At 39.5% G+C, this 17,989-nt stretch overlaps 1 pseudogene; it reads left to right on the top strand.

The window, feature by feature from the left end:
• Positions 1–17,486: 17,486 nt before the first annotated feature.
• LOC126026428 (uncharacterized) lies at positions 17,487–17,630 on the top strand (annotated as a pseudogene).
• Positions 17,631–17,989: the final 359 nt, after the last annotated feature.

Genomic DNA, 17,989 nt, shown 5'->3' with positions numbered 1-17,989 from the left:
TCCTCCTCCTCCCTCCTCCCTCCCTCACGCAGCCTCACGTCGCCTCCCCCAGCAGCCCCGCCCTCCCGCCCGCCCGGGCGGCCCCGCGTCGTCGTCGGCGTCTGGGACTCGCCGCCAGCCGCTGGAGTCTCGCTGCTCCCGCCCCCACCCCCGGCGGCTTCGGCTCAGGAGCCAATCGCAGGCGTCGTTGGCTGGGCGGCTACTTCCGGAAAAGAAAAAAAAAAAAAAAAAGAAGGCTGCTGCTGCAAATCCACGCCCAAAAAAGGAAATAAGGCCGAAGAAGAGCCGCCGCCGAGCGGCTTAATTGAGCGGCTTAGTTGAGCTACTTAGTTGAGCCGGATTGTCCGGGTGGTGGCTGGCTACAGGAGAAAGGCGACAATGGCCACGGGAGCCAATCAGAGTCTCCGGCGGAAAAAAAAAAAGCTTGAAGCGAAACTCGGCGACGTCACTGGTGAAACGGCAAGGCCCGCCCGTGGGAGCTTGCTGATTGGTGGGAACGCCCCGCGGAGGGAGTGACTGCATCGCTGATTGGTTAAGAGCTGGAGGGCTTCCGAGGGCTGTCTGCCCAATCAGAATGCCTCCTTTATCCCGGAGGCGGGGAAAAGAAGAAAGTGGGGGGAAGGAGTCTATAAAGCGCTTTTTCATTGGTCGGAAGCACTGGCGTTGGAATTGGAGGGCGGGGCAAAGAAAAAATGAAAAAAGAAGGAGGCTGAAACCCGTAATGGTAGCCAATCGGTTCGCACGACCGTGCAATCGCAAGACATCGCTGCGGAGTGATTGGCCTGCGGCCTCCGGCGGTGCCCTCCAAGACGGGGTGCTGGGGTCGTGGCTGACTGACCAGGCCTTTCTTCTGCGGCGGCTCCCCAGCTGTGTGCAAACCGCCGAGAAGAGGGTACCCTGCGCGCTAGCTAATCCGAAACTGCTAGCGGTGGTTGAACCCCGAAATCTGAGCGTTCAAGCGAGCCAAGAGTTTGAGGGGCTCTCCCCACCCAGCTCCGCGGGGCGCGGCCAAATTTGAGGAGCCGAGATTGGCTTCGGCCCCTAATTGCGCACCCCTTGTCCTAGCGTCTGTCTCCCTCAAAAAAAGGCCCAGACGCATCCCCGATGGCGTGCACATTCTTCCCAGGCTTACACCGGGAACAAAGCTCCCAAAGAAGTCGTCGCCTCTGCACGGCTGCACCCCACCCTGTGCGCCTTCTGCCAGGCCCGGCCTTCTGGAAACGCTCCTGTGGCATGAGCTCATGCTCCTTGCGCGCGCTCCTTTTTGGGGCGCGACTAGCTCCGTGCTAAACGAGCCCCCCGAAAGCAGGTGAAGGGAAATTCGGTCTGATGAAGAAAGAAACCATCAGAATAACCCACCCTTCGTGACGTCTGTCTGGGCCTTTGCAACTATAGGAGTCTTATTAGAAATTCTTGTTTCTCTTTCACACCCAGGCCGCTGTTTATTGTTAGGCTGAGAGCTGGTGTGGTTGAGGACGGTGGAGTGCAACTTTGTCAGCATTGCAAAAGTAATAAATAATAATAATAATAATAGAATGAAGAATTCCTGTCCTGATTGTGACCCCGTGAAACCAGAGATTTCCACCTGCACTGTCGTTCCAGGAACAAGGCTATACTGCTTTTGCCTTGAACGCAGAGGATCCCGAGTTTGATCTTTGGCATCCGTATGGTCCCCCCCGAGCCTGCCAGGAGTAATTTTCTGAGCCCAGAGCCTGAAGTAAGCCCTGTGCACCGCCGGGTGAAACCCAAAAACAAACAGACCAAAAAATAAAATCAAAAAAGATCATCAGTTTTCTTAGCAATTGCTTTGATAAAGCAATTTGGTAAGCGACTTTGAAGAGAAGTACACAGGCGTTGATAGGAGACAGGAAAAGGTTTACAGGGATTGCAGACTCAGAAAAGTTAAAGCAAAAGAATGAAAATTGGCCTAGTGTAAGACAATGGGGAATGACATGGAACGTGGCAAATTGGATTTGTTCAGTGCAGTAACTGAAGGGAGCAGCTGGCCAGCTCAAGCGAATTGCTACTCTATGGAATGTGGGCACAGTGTTTAGGAGAGAGTCTGCAGCCCCTCCCAGGGAAACCCTAAGGCTGAATATTTTTTGTGTGAACTCTAAATTTTTTTTTTAAATATTAGTAACTGGTCATGAATTTCATAGTCCAAGAGCTGTAGAGGCTCTTGTTCTTTACTATCAAGAGAGAACACAAAGTCTCTACATCTTGAAGGAGTGTAAAAAAAAAATGTTAAAAGCAAACTGCATACTGGCTACTTAGGCGCAAATATTCCATCTCCTTGAGAAAGAATATGAAAGATCTTTGCCACAAGTCCCTTAAATGAAGATAAAGATTTAAGCTCTACCTTTCTCTTTATTCCACATCCTATTCCTAATAGCAGCTGGAAAAAACAAATCCTTTAGTTTTGCAAATTAGGAACTTTACTGTTCTTTTGTATGTACAAATAGCCTGAGGGCTGGAGAAATAGTACTGGAAGGTGCTTGCCTTGCCTGTGGCCCACCTGAGTTAAAAAAAACCTGCACCGCATATTTCTTTCCAGAACCCGCCAGGAATATGGGCTAGGAACAGTCTGAGTATGGCCCAAAGCACTCTTCCGCCCTTCCAAATGAATTTGTCAAAAAATAAAATAAAAACCAGTTCAGGGGACTGAGAGTAGTACCAGGATAGGGCACATGCCTTGCACTAAGGCCTGCACCCTATATGGTTCCCTGAACGCAAAGCCAGGAGTAAGCACAAAAGTGATCCCGAGCACAGCAGGGCGTGGCCAACAAAACAAAAATCCTATCCAAGAGAAGACATGCTATATATTAAAAAAAAAAAAGGGGGGGTGGACATTTCAGTGAAAAATTAGGTTTAGGGAAGGTGGTTTATGAGAAAATATTGTTTAAATAAAATAAAATATTACTTCTCTGAACTTTCAAGCTTGTACTTTACCTTTCCAGCTATCAGTTACCTGTAGTTTATATAATTTAATTGTTTCAGAATTAAGAATCTTGTCTGGCATATTTTAAACACAAACTTACACTGATAAGTAAATAACACTAAGTACTACTAGCAATCCTATGTTAATTGATAACAGTATTAATTAATGTTTATGCTGCTAATTACTCTCATTTTCTTCAGATGAGTGGATTGAAACCCATAAAGGAATTCTAACTTAATCTGACTTTCCCATAGCTAAAGAAGCCAGAACCAGAACTTAGACACACTGATCTCAGTCTACTCTATGCTTCTCTTTCTAATTCTGTCTTTGCTTGATTTTTTTAATATCTAAGCCTATACCCTGACAATGACTGTGTAATTGTGAACAATTTCTCTAACTTGGTTTATAACCATCTGGTTTTCTTTAAGGCTCATCAAGAGATCCCTTGCAGAAATCCAGGATTCTATATCACATTAACAATAAATCAAAGAGGGGAGGAGAGATAGCAGAGCAGTAGGGTGTTTGCCTTGCAAGCAGCCCATCCAGGATGGTCGGTGGTTCGAATCCCAGCATCCTATATGGTCCCCCAAGCCAGCCAGGAAGGATTTCTGAGCACAGAGCCAGGAGTAACACCTGAGTGCCCCCCCAAAAAAAACTAAAACAACAATAAATCAAAGATAATTTTTTTAACTTGGAATGTTGTTTTCATTTTCAGTATTTTAAAATTCGTGATAACCAAATATTTTAACTTTTTAAAGTGCAGGATAAACTTTACGTAGTTAGAGAAGCATTTTCACCTAGAAAGTACTATTATATTTATGAAGTTTAGGAAGTATCTTTTGAACTTAGTATTTTTACAAAATGAGGAAATTATTGGAGTAATGAGTTGTTCAGAATCAGGTACAATTTAAAACGAGAAATTTGGGGGGGACAGTAACATAGCTCAGAACATTTGCTTTGCATATATTAGGTTTTGGATTCAGTAGTCAATATATTCTTAAAAAATAGAGAAAATATATTCAAATTATTTGTAAAGATAAAAAATAGAAATTGAAATTTAGATTATTGTACATACACAAGACCATTATATTCAATTTATTTATTTGTGTGAATTCCTCTAACATGCCACATTGTTTTTACACTTAACTCTACATATGAAAGTCTGACTTACTTACTCTACATATGAACATCTAGTTAAAGTCAGGAGATGCTGTTGATTAAAATGAATCCAGAGATGACCATTCCAAACAAATTCTTGTTAGGAACTTACTTAACAAAACATATATATTAAACTACTAAATGTCATAGGATGCTGGTCTTCAATATTTAGTAAGATATGGTCTCTCTGTCTCAGTTACATGAACTCAGATGCTTTGGATTGAAAGAATTATGTAGTAAGAAATTGAGGAAAGCCCTCCAATATCAAGATTAAAGAGAAAGAGGGTGGAAAGATAGTACAAGGCTTAAGGCACTTACCTTACAAATAAATGATGCAAATTGGATTTCCATCACCACCAGCAATGATTTCTAAACACAGAACAGAGTAAAGACTAAGTACAGACGGATTGGGCCGTACAACAACCAAAAAAAAGGAGAATAAATTTATTTTTATTATCTACCTATTAATATTTCCTTAAACCTCAGAATAAAGGTATTATTAGCCCCTTTTTATTAGACATGTGAGAGAAGGCAGGATGCATTATGGGATAAGTCTGTTACTCAAGGTCAATTATGAGTACAGGATAGATAGGAAATAAGGAAAATGTCGATCTAGAACATGTAAACTTGCTGCATCTAGGACTGACACATCACTCAGACATTCACATGCATTCACTGGCCACAAGGTAGAGAAACTGAGATCTCTAATAGCCCCTGGGACTCAAGATCCAACGGGAGGCCCTACCCATCCAATAAACCACCTTGACCCCACTAAGAAGCATCCCTTTTGTCCTCAGCCAAAATTTTAAAAAGTCCTGAAATATGTTCCTTGGACCATAAAACACTCTTCTCAACTTGCTCTGCTTTATATGTAATCACCTTCTAATAAATAATTTGCCTGACATTTTGTGTGTCTTGTTAAATTCTTTGTTCAAATTAGCAAATAACTGTACCAGAAAATCACCTCCCCTCTCCTGCTTACTGCAATACAATTAGAAACTAGCAGAGCTTGGTTCAGAGAGATAGCACAGTGGTAGGTTGTTTACTTTGCAAGCAGCCCATCCAGGACTGATGGTGGTTAGAATCCCGGCATCCCATATGGTCCCCCATGCCTGCCAGGAGTGATTTCTGAGCATAGAGCCAGGAGTAACTCCTGAGTGCCACGGGGTGTGACCCCCCCAAAAAATATATATATGTACATATATATACATTATGTATCAAAGCTTGACACATCAGTCTATTGGCTGTAGTTTATCATCTTATTACTAATTTACCTTCATCAAAGCGATTGTTTATGTTTTTGTAATATATAAAAATGTTTATATCTCTAGGGGGTCAGATATAGTACAAAGGGTAGAGCCTTGCCTTGCATGCAACTGATCTGGGTTCAATCACTTCATCCCATATGATCCTCTGAACCTCCAGAAGTAAGCCCTGAGCATCTCCAGGTACTTCCCAAAAACAAAACAAAAAGAGTTTCTTATTTGTGTAAAATCATGTATAGCTTTATGTACAAATTATTGTCTATAAATAAAAAAATTGATGATATTTTGAAGGATCCTTGTTGTCTTTATGCTTCTCACTACCATCTTCACTTTCCTGTTGTACATTATAAATAACACAAAAGGGGCTAGATATAGAGTACAGTGAATAAGGCACTTGCCTTGCATCAACAAACCTGAGCTTGATGCCTAGAGCCACAGAAAACTGAGCACCATCCAGTGATCCCTGAGCAGAGACCCACGATCCAAGATTAAAATGAGAACAGGGTGGCAAAAGAAAGAAGTAAGAAAATTAAAAATGGAATCAGACAGTAAAGGGTAAGGTGCTTGCCTTGTCTTACATGTGGCCAACAAGGGTAACCTTCATTCAATCTTCAGCACCACATATGGATCCCCAAGCACCCTGAGCACCACAATTTGTGACCCCATACCCCCCCAAAATAATTAAAATAACGAAGTTAAGACTGCATAAATAGTAAATACAAGAGGTACCAGTGTTGCATTGCTAAATTTGATTAAAAATTAGCTGACACAGAGGTAACTTTTGTCAGTAAAGGATATATGTTACACGGAAAACTAATCAAGGCCAAATAGTCCCAAGAAACTGAGGCAGACAGAGTTGTAGTAGGGTGCTCTTTGTGACTCAAAAGCACTATTTTTGCATCCACATCAGCATGCCCCACTTCACAGCCACACATTTCTTCCAGTCAATGAGGCACACCACAACACATAATAAACACTACCAGACAGCAAAGGACACAATGGGAAAGCAATGCAGAATTCCACAATGCTTAGTGAGCAAGATGATAATTCTGAATATCCAACAAGTATCAGCCAATTATATAACCACTCTGAAAGTGACTTAAGAGAGAAAATGTTGGGCCCAGAGAGATAGCACAGCAGTGTTTGCCTTGCAAGCAGCCGATCCAGGACCAAAGGTAGTTGGTTCGAATCCCGGTGTCCCATATGGTCCCCTGTGCCTGCCAGGAGCTATTTCTGAGCAGACAGCCAGGAGTAACCCCTGAGCACCGCTGGGTGTGGCCCAAAAACCAAAGAGAGAGAGAGAGAGAGAGAGAGAGAGAGAGAGAGAGAGAGAGAGAGAGAGAGAGAGAGAGAGAGAGAGAAAATGTTGAGGATGGTCACTCAAAGAAATTGTGAAATGGACATCCAATAAAACTCAAAAGGTTATGAGAGCATCAATGAGAAAACTTCAAAGAGAAATTACAAAACTAGATAAACTTGGTAGGCAAAATTTAATAATTCACCGGAAGGCTTCATCAACAAAGTAACAGCTGCTGAAAATAGAACCAGTAAGTTTGACAGTGAGTAGAACAATACCTCCAGACAACAGCAAAAGATGGAAAAATGCCTCAAAATAAATGAATTGCTGACAAGAGAACTTTAGGATGAATTCAAGAAGAAAAACATAAGAATAATATGTGCCCCCAGAAGGTCAGAAAGATTACCCTATGAAGAATGAGGGCACAAATGATCAGAATTTATGTGACACAGAAAAAAAGCAGTATTAAGAGAAAAGTTTATAGTTTTGCAAGCATTCATCACAAAGTAAGAAAGGGTCCACATAAATAACTTGAGTGCACAGCTTAAGAAATTGAGCAACTTGGGCCCGGAGAGATAGCACAGAGGCATTTGCCTTGCAAGCAGCCGATCCAGGACCAAAGGTGGTTGGTTCGAATCCCGGTGTCCCATATGGTCCCCCGTGCCTGCCAGGAGCTATTTCTGAGCAGACAGCCAGGAGTAACCCCTGAGCACCACCGGGTGTGACCCAAAAACCAAAAAAAAAAAAAAAAAAAAAAAAAAAAGAAATTGAGCAACTTGGGGGCCAGAGAGATAGCATGGAGGTAAGGCATTTGCCCCACATACAGAAGGTTGGTGGGTCAAATCCCGGTGTCCCATATGGTCCCCTGAACCTGCCAGGAGCTATTTCTGAACATAGAGCCAGGAGTAACCCCTGAACGCTGCCAGGTATAACCCAAAAACCAAAACCAAAAAAAAAAAAAAAAAAGAAAAGAAAAGAAAAGAAATTGACCAACAGGGGACAGGGCGAAATAGCACAGTAATAGAGTTTTTGTCTTGCATGCGGCCAATCCAGGACAGACCTTGGTTGGAACCCCGGCATCCCATATGGTTCCCCAAACCAGGAGTGATTTCTAAGTGCATAGCAGCCAGGAGTAACCCCTGAGTGTCACAGGTAGGGCCCAAAAGCAAAAAAAAAAAAAAAAAGAAAAAGAAGAAAAGAAAAGAAAAGAAAAGAAATTGACCAACAAAAGAAACTGAAAACAAGCATTATGAAGTAAATAATGAAACAAAGAACAGAATTTAATAAACTAGAAACCCAAAAGAAAATCCAAAATACTGATGAGAGAAAGGGTTGGTTATTTGAATTAATAACATCATAAAAATGGTAATACTTCCCCCAAAGCACTCACTGTACAGACTTTATTCAATCCCTATAAGAATACTCATGACATTTTCAAAGAAATAGATCCAACTGTCCTGAAACCTATATGGAACAATAAACTCCATGAATATCTAAAGCAATCCTTGTGGGGGGGGGGGGAGATGAGAATTATCACTTTCCCTAATTTAAAACTCTACTTAAAAGCAGTAATAATTAAAACATGGAATCTATTATGTTGAGTGAAATAAGTCAGAGGGATAGAGATAGACACAGAATAGTCCCACTCATTTATAGGTTTTAAGAAAAATTAATACATTATTGTAATAAGGCCCAGAGACAATAGAGTTAAGGACTGGAAGGCCCAGAAGGACTGGCTCACAATTTGAAGCTCAGCACAAAGAGTGGTGAATTTTTCTTAAAACCCATAGATGAGTGAGACTATTTTGTGTCTCTCTCTCCCTCTGAGTTATTTCACTCAGCATAATAGATTCCATGTACATCCATGTATAGGAAAATTTCATGACTTCATCTTTCCTGATGACTGCATATTACTGTAATAAGGTCCAGAGACAATAGAGTTAAGGGCTGGGAGGCACAGAAGGACCAGCTCAGAATTTGAAGCTCACCACAAATAGTGGTGAATGCTGATAGGGAAATAACTACACTAACAACTAGCATGACAATATTAAAGAATGAGAGAAGTAGAATGCCTGTTATGAATACAGGCGGTGCTGAGGGAGGAAAGGTGGCATTGGTGGTGGGAATGTTGCATTGGTGAAGGGGGATATTCTGTTTATGACTGAAACCCAACTACAAACATGCTTGTAATCATGGTGTTAAATAAAGATTTAAAAATAAATAAATAAAAATAAATAAATGCATTATAAGAGAAAAATAATTAAAACAGCATGGCATTGTAATAATGACAGACCCTCAGATATGATTAATTTTTGATAAAAGAGCAAGAAAGGGGCCAGAGCAATAGTACAGTAGATTTGCTTTGCATGTGGCCAACCTGAGTTTGATCTTGGCATCTCCTATAGTCCTTTGAGCACCTCCAGGAATGACATTCTCTGAGCACAGATCCAGGAATAACCCCTAAGCACCACCAGGTGTGGCCCCAAAACAAAAATGAATAAATTTAAAAAGAAATTACAGAACATCATAAAATACAAAATGGAACAAAGAAAAGCCTCTTCAACAAGTGTTACTGGGGAAACAGGTCAGCTATGTGCAAAAAAATGAACTCAGACCTTTTTAAAATACATTGCACAAAAATCAAATCAAAATAGATTAAAGACCTTGATATCATACCAGAAACTATAAGGTACAGAAAGGAAAACATAGGCAGAACTCTCCGTGACACTGAAGCTAAAGGCATCATCAAAAATGAAACCTCACGGGTGAAGCAAGTGGAAACAAAGATAAACAAATGGGAGTACATTAACTAAGAAGCTTCTGCACCTCAAAGGAAATGGTGGCCAGCATACAATAACTGCCCACAGATTGGGAGAGACTATTCACCCAATACCCATCTGACATTAATATCTAAGATATATTAGGCATTAATATCTAAGATATATAAGGCACTGATAGAGCTTTACCATAAAAACAAATCTAACCCCATAAAAAAAATGGGGAGGAGAGATGAATTAAAACTTCCTCAAAGAAAAACTACAGATAGCAGAAAGGTATGTTAAAAAATGCTACATATAATTTATCATCAGGAGATGAAAATCAAAACTGTAATGCCGAGGCCGGAGGGATAGCACAGCGGGTAAGCCACTAGCCTTGCACAAGATTGATGCAAATTTGATTCCCAGCATCTCATACGGTCTCCCAAGCCTGTCTAGAGTAATTCCTGAGTGTAAAGCCAGGAGTAACCCTTGAGTGTCACCAGGTGTGGGCCAAAAACAAAAGCAAAAACAAAGCCCAAGAATTTGTAATGACTAAATTAATCCTGCAAGAACTACTGAAAGGTCACCTATAAAAACAGACTCTTGTAAAACAACTAGATTCCACACACGGCAATGAACCCCATATATATATATATATATATATATATATATATATATATATATATATATATATATATATATGCTAGTATTTTGCATCCTTGCTCATTAGTCACTGTGTCAATGAACTGAGCTCTTCTCTAAAAAGACAGTTATCTGGATGTATCCATCCATCTTCTACATACAGGAAACATAACTAAACACACCTAAACTCAGAGGACAAATACAGATTCAAATAAAAAGATGAAAAACAATCAGACAAGTTAATGGAAGAAAAATAAACTGGAACATCCATACTTGTAACAGATATACATATTTGACCTTTGTGCATAGCATCAGGAAGAAATTTGAGGGTTTTTTTTTTTTTGCATGTAGCTAATCAGATTTTCTAATACTACTTGTTGATGAGGCTTTCCTTGCTCTACTTTACAATTTTTGCTCTTATTAAAAATTAACTTATCAAGGGCTGGAGAGATAGCATAGCAATAGGGCATTTGCCTTGCAAGCAGCTGATCCAGGATGGATGGTGGTTGGAATCCTGGCATCACATATAGGTCCCCCAAGTGTGCCAGGAGCGATTTCTGAACACAGAGCCAGAAGTAACCCTGAGCGCCACCAGGTGTGACCTAAAAACCAAAAAATAAAAAAAAAAAGGAAAATAAAAATAAAAATAATTAACTTATCATATACCGAGGTTTCTGTCTCAGGATACTCAGTTTTTATTTCGATGATCTAAAAGTCTGTCTTTATTCCAATAAAGACATTTAATGAAATTGAAATTTTTCATTTAATTACTATCACTTGATATAGTGCCATTTTAATTACTATCACTTTGTAGTGCCGTTTAAAGTAAAAATGATGGCTCCTATATTCTTTTTCCCAAGGAGAAATTTAGCTATTTATGGAGGTTTATTGTTCCATATAAATCTTAGAATTGCTTTATCTATTTCTTTGAAAGTTATTATGGAAATACATTGAATTTGTATAATGCTTTGGGGAGTATTGCCATTTTAATAATGTCAATCTTCTCAATCTCTGGGCAGGGAATGTGTTTCCAATTTCTTGTGTCCTCTTTTATTTCTTGTAGGAGTGTTTTGTAATTTTCTTTGTATAGGTCTTTTACTTCTTCAGTTAAATTGATTGCAAGGTACTTGATTTTTTGAGGCACAATTCTAAATGGTATTTAAAAAATATGTCTTTCTTCTTTTTCCTTAGGTATTTATAGAAGTCATCGAGTTTTTATATATTGATTTTATAGCCTGCCACTTTACTATAAACATCTATTATTTCTAGAAAATTTTTGTAGAGTCTTTAGGATTTTCTAAATATAGTATTGTATCGTCAGAAAATAGTGAGCTTTTGACTTCTTCCTTTCCTTCCTAGATGTTGTTGATATCTTTTCCTTGCCTAACAGCTATGGCAATTGAAGTGGTGAGAATGAGCATTTTTTTCTGGTGCCGAATCTTAGCAGAAGTATATTACTTTTTTTCCCATAGAGTATAATATATGCCGTGAGCTTGTGGTAAATGGCTTTGAATATATTGAGCTAAATTCCTTTAATTCCCTTTTTTTGAGGTTTTTATTTTTTATCATGAATGTGTACTGACCGAATCTTATCAAATGTTTCTCTGTATCTTTTAATATGAGCTTAGTGTTTTTAATTTTTCTTTTAATGATATGTTATATTATGCTGATTGACTTGCATATATTGAACTTTTCTTACTTCCCTGGATGAACACTACTTGATCATGTTGTATGATCTTTTTGATGCATTATTTGTTTCTCTTTGCTAGTATTTTGCATCCTTGCTCATCAAGGATATTATCTTGTGTAATTCTCTCTCTCTCTCTCTCTCTCTCTTTTTCTCTCTCTCGCGCACGCGCGTGTGTGTTTGTGTGTGTGTGTGTGTGTGTGTGTGTGTGTGCGTGTGTTGAGTCTATCTGCTTTTGGTGTCAAATTGCTTCATAGAAACTATTTGGAAATATTTTGATTTCTTCAATTTTCCAGAGGAGCCTGAAAAAGATTGTCCGTAGGTCCTCTTTAATGGTTTGAATAAATCCACTGTAAATCTATTAGGGCCTGGAATTTTGCTTTTGGGAAGACTTTTGATTAGCATTCAAATATCCTTGAGAGTGATAGGTCTGTTCAAGTATTCCACATCATCTTGGTTCAGTCTTGAGAAGTCATAGGAGTCCAAAATTCATCCATTTTTCTAGGTTCTCTCATTTTGTGACAGAGTTTTTTCTAAGTAATCTTTTTTGTCCTTTGAATTTCTTATTTTGTTTTGTTTTGTTTTGTTTTATGTTTTTTGTTTTGTGCTTTTGGGTCACACCCGGCAACGCTCAGGGGTTACTCCTAGCTCTATGCTCAGAAATCGCCCCTGGCAGGCACAGTGGATTCGAACCAACGTTCTTCTGCATGCAAGCAAACATCCTACCTCCATGCTATCTCACCAGCCTCAAATTTCTATGGTGTCTGTTGTGATCCCCTCTTTCATTTTTTATTTGGTTTATTATGGTTCTCCTTATTTCTTTCTAGCCTTGCTAGTACAATGCTTATTCATTATTTCAAAGAACCAACTCTTGATCTCATGGAATCTTTGGATTGTTTTTTGGAATTCCAGTTCATTAATTTCTGCTTTAAATTTTATTATTTCCTTCCTCCTGCCTGCTTTTTGATTGATCCTATTGTTGGTCATTTTCCAGTTTCTTACATTGTGCAGTCAAGTTGTTTATGTGGGCCTTTTCTTCTTTTCTATTGAATGCTTTCATAACTGTGACTTTCCTCTTAACACTGCTTTCCAGAAATCTTTTCCTTTCCCTTTGATTTCCTCTTTGGAGATCTACCCCTCAAAAGGTGTCTGTCACTTTAAGAGCAAAGGGCCCTCTCAATTAGAAATTTCTGTGTCAAAATGAGCCCAGGGCTCATAAGAACTATTGCTGAAATACTGTGGGGTGGAGAGTTATTGGTTAGAGTGATATTGGCGGTTGTATTGAGAGCTGGCTGGACTTTCTGAATGGTGTTCTGTAAGATCCTAACCCCCTGACTGTTTTGTCCCATTAAACCCTTTACAGAAAAAAAACCTTTTTGATTGGAGTTATTCGGGAGCGACAACAGCATGTTTGTTACACTGTTCAGTAATGAGATATTTAGGCTCCAGGTGTTTGAGTTGCTTTTCTGTTTCTGTTTGTGATTAACATCTATTTTCAATGCTTCTTGGTCTAAGAAGATAAAATAATTTCTCAAAATGATTTCTCTCTCTCAATAAAGTCTTTAACTGAATCATTGAATCACCTTGAGATACAGTCACAAAGTTGTTCATGATTGAATTTCAGTCACACAATTACAAAACTCTCCACCAGTGCACATTTTCTGCCAAAGTTGGTATGCTTTCTATACTCTGACATTTTTGAGATATATATTATATTCTAACATGTGGTTTAGTCTAGAGAATGTCCCATGTGCACAAGAGGAGAATGTTTATTTGGCTGTTTTTGGATGAAAAGCCTCTCTTCCATTTTTCCTTCAAAGCAAACACTTCCTTACTGAGCTTTAGTCTAATTGATCTATTGACAGGAGTTAAAGTCTTGAAGTCTACTACTATTTGTTATCAGTATTTTCCTTCAAGTCTATTAGCAGTAATTTTAAGTATTTTGCTGGTCCCACTTTTGGTACAGTATGTTTAAGAGTGTGAGTTCTTCATGGTATACATGCCCTTTGATCGTGAAGAAATGATCTTCACTGTCTCTTAAAAACCTTTTTGAACCTGAAGTCTATGTTATTTGATACTAGTATGGCCACCCTAACCTTTTTTGAGTGGGTTATTTGAATAACTGTCTTTCAAGCTTTAACATTGAGTCTGCAACGACTGTTCAAATGTGTTTCTTGCAGGCAGAAGAATGTTAGGTACAATTTTTTAATCTTTCCTGACACTCTGCGTCTCTATATTGGTGCACTTAGCTCATTGATATTGAGAGAGATTATTATTATTATAGAGTTTTGTGCCATCATTCTATAGAAATTTGATATATTTATTGGATTCATTGTGGCTTAAAGTAACCTCTTTAATTCTTCTCTTACAAGTGGTTTCAAGTCTATGAAGTTCCTAAGCTTTTGTTTATTCTTCTAGTTGTGTATCATTTCTCTAAATCTGAGTGAGTGACTAGCTGGATAAAGTATTGTTGGTGTAGCATACATTTCATTGAGTTGTTTTGTTTTTTTTTTTCACTATATCCCACTATTGTCTTCAGGCCTGGGTGGTTTCCTTTGGTAAATCTGCTGTAATTCTTAAGGATGCTTCTTTGTATGTAACTTCCTTTTTAATCTCCCCACCCTAGGTTTCTTTATTTTATTTAAACATCATAGCTACAAAGTTGTTCATGATTGAGTTTAAGTCTTATAATGTACAACACCCTTCACAGGTGCACATTTCCCACCACCAATGTCCTCAGTTTTCCTCCCACTGCCTGCCTCTGGGGCAGGCTTTTTACCCACCCCCTCCTTTTAGACACTATGGTTCACACTATTGTTTTTTTGTTTTTAGATCACACTGGCTGTGCTCAGGGGTTCCTCCTGGCTCTACGCTCAGAAATCACTCCTGGCATGCTCGGGGGACCATATGGGATGCCAGGATTCGAACCCCCATCCTTCTGCATGCAAGGCAAATGCCTTACCTCCATGCAATTTCTCCAGTGGTTCACACTATTGTTAATGAAGAGGAACTGTGCCTATCACATTATCTCTATTCAGCACCCAGTTCTTGTTCAGCATGATTAGTTCCAATTATCATTGTTTTAGTTATCCCTTTTCTACTATAACTCCACTACTTGTAGCCAGCTTTCTACCATGGACTGGTCCTCCTCGCTCCCATCTTTATTATCTCTGAATATTATTACCCTACTACCTTTTTTTCCTTATATTCCACAGATGAGTGAGATTATTTTATGCCTAATCCCTCTTTCTCTCTGTCTCATTTCACTCAGCATAATGCTCTCCATATCCATCAATGAATAAGCAAATTTCACGACTTCATTTTCCTAATGAAAAATTTTGCATAGTATTCCATTGTGTATATGTGCCATAGTTTCTTTATCCACTCATCTGTTCTTTGGCACTTGGGTTATTTCCAGATTCTGTCTATTATAAATAGTGCTGTAATGTACATAGGAATGCAGAGGGCTTTTCTGTACTGTGACCTTAGGGTTCTGTCGGGAGCGAGGACTGAATAGAATTGGCAGCGAGTATTGACACAGTGCTAGGCAATTTATATCATGCAATCACACTTTTATAATTTGGTATTTGACTCTACACTATCTAAACCTTAAGTATAATACAATATTGCGTGCTCACCAATGGACTCGCAGTGACATGATTATCTCTAGAAGAGTCCCTTGATTCAGTAAGGAAATTGAAGTTGATGGCAGGTTCTGATAAATCCATGGTCTATTTCCTCTGTACTTTATTGTTTTTTTTGGGGGGGCAGGGGGAATTGGGCCACACCCAGCGGAACTCAGGGGTTACTCCTATGCTCAGAAATTGCTCCTGGCAAGCTCAGGAGACCATATCGAATGCCAGGGATTGAACTAGGGTCTATCTCTGGTCACCTGCATGCAAGGCAAATGTCCTAATGCTATGCTATTGCTCGGCCGGCCCCTCCTTTGTACTTTGACAGCTGCAACACAGGGGCAGAAACTGCGAATGGCTCAAGGATGTCAGTCCTCTGACAGTTCAAGGTGAAGTCACATCTGTACCTCATGTCCCTTGTGGGCACTGCCAAACTAGTGAAGGCACCTTCTTTATTTTTATCCTATCCTGCTGGTTACAATGACGCCATCATTATAAGTTCTCATTGGTGTCATCCAGTATTATTGGGTATTTTTCTGTAATATCCAGATGCCTGGTTGGGCTGGCCAGTGACTTCCATCATTAGTCATTATCACTGACTCACAACTCACACACACACACACACACACACACACACACGCACACACACACACACGTTAGTTTCCTGGGTGCTTCCTTTATATACCCAGGAGCTTCCCTAATTAGTATATCTCTTCTTCACACTAGCCTTGCCTGACCAGACTGCTGTGATTAAAGTGTTTTCATTCTAGTTTGACAAGAAAACATGACTTTTGAAAAATAAATAAAATAAATCACTTAGATTTAACACAAATATCACTGTGACAAATAGCATCCTGTTGTAAACATGTTTACTCAGATTCTCAAGTTCATGGGTGCCTGAGCTGGAACCCTGTGGGTTCCTTCACTAATTTCAGGCATTTATTACTAGTTCCTAGAGTATATCCCTAGGAGTGGTATTGCTGGATCATATGGAAGCTCCATTTCTAGGGGTTTTTTTCTTTTTTGAGGAATATCCATATACTTTCCTCAAAAGACTGGATCAGTCAGCATTCCCACCAGCAGTGAATGAAATTCTCTTTCTCCTAGCATCTGTGCCAGCACTGGTTGTTCCTGTTCTTTGTCATGTGTGCCACTCTCTGTGATTTGAGATGATATCTTATTATTGGTTTAATTGCATCTCCCTGATGATTAGTGATGTGGAACATTTTTTTCATATGCCTTTTGGCCATTTGTATTTCTTTTTTGAGCAAGTTTCTGTTTATCTGTTCTTCTCATTTTTGGAAGGGGTGGGTTTTTGTTGTTGTTGTTAAGCTCTACCAGTACCTTTTATATCTTAGATATTAACCCCTTATCAGATGGGTTCCCAATGATTCTTATGTCGTTTCTCTTAAATTCTTCCCAAATATTTCTTGTCATGTGTTCATTTATTTTGAGGCTGTTAGCTCTGGACTTGAGATCCAACCCACAAAGACTGGGGGAGATGGCAGTAATGCAAATCAAGGGAATTTATTCAGTTACTAGCATTCTGGGGTTGTACCTCTCCTAGGTGGCAACGACCCAGATGCAACTTGCAAGCCCTTTTATTGTGCAATTAGGGTTTCATACTGGGGGTAAAACTATAAGTTCTTCATACTATAGGTTCTTAGTACATGTTGTGTCAAACCGTTTTAAACTGGCTGACTAAAGTAGTAAAGGAGGTGCTCAGGTTTATCATCCACAGGACCCCAGGTGTTGCTAGTTTATCTAGAAACAGCAGCAGTTAATTCTAAATTTACATTCCCCTCTTACAAGACTTTTTTTCATCTTCTGTTTGGAGGTTTTTAGCTTTTCATGTTTGAGCTCAGTGATTCTGTCTCAGCAGCTCTTACTCTGCTGGTGAGGCAATCCAATGAAGTTTTCATTTAACCTACCAAGTTTTTCAGTTCTAACACTTATGTTTGTGTTTATTTCATTTCTGCTTCATGTTCTCTTGGTTTTTGTTTGCTTGTTTGTTTTTGAGTTCATTGAATATCCTGAGCATTTCTACTCTGAACTTAGAGAAATCAGAATGGAATCTTTGAATCCTTTCTTTAAGAATCTCTGAATTCATTCTTACCTGGCAAGGGAAATACCATGATCACGAGGCTTATCCATTGCACTCCGGATGTGCTGACCCCTGCGATTTCCCCAAATGTGGGAAACTCGACTGCATAATTTGTGGTAGTGGGGGACTGCGTTCGCGCTCTCCCCTGGAAAAAAAAAAAAAAAGAATCTCTGAATCCAAACTTCAGAATCTCTGAATCCAAACTGTCATAAAGTTTATACAGGTGAGGCCGGAGAGACAGCATGGAGGTAAGGCATTTGCCTTGCATGTGGAAGGAAGGTGGTTTGAATCCTTGCATCCCAAATGGTCCCTTGAGCCTGCCAGGAGCGACTTCTGAGCATAGAGCCAGAAGTATACCTCTGAGTGCTGCCCCATGTGACCCATAAACCAAAAAAAAAAAAAAAAAAAAAAAGTTTATACAGGTTATAAAGGGGATTACTACTGATTGGATCTACAGGATTAAATCTTTATCCACAAGGAATGGTGGGTTTTTGTATTCACTGTCAA

This window comes from Suncus etruscus, chromosome 13 (genome assembly GCF_024139225.1).
Source record: "Suncus etruscus isolate mSunEtr1 chromosome 13, mSunEtr1.pri.cur, whole genome shotgun sequence".
In the NCBI taxonomy this organism is placed as follows: domain Eukaryota; kingdom Metazoa; phylum Chordata; class Mammalia; order Eulipotyphla; family Soricidae; genus Suncus; species Suncus etruscus.
Note: the sequence above shows the minus strand (reverse complement) of the source record. Positions and strands in the feature narration are given on the sequence as shown.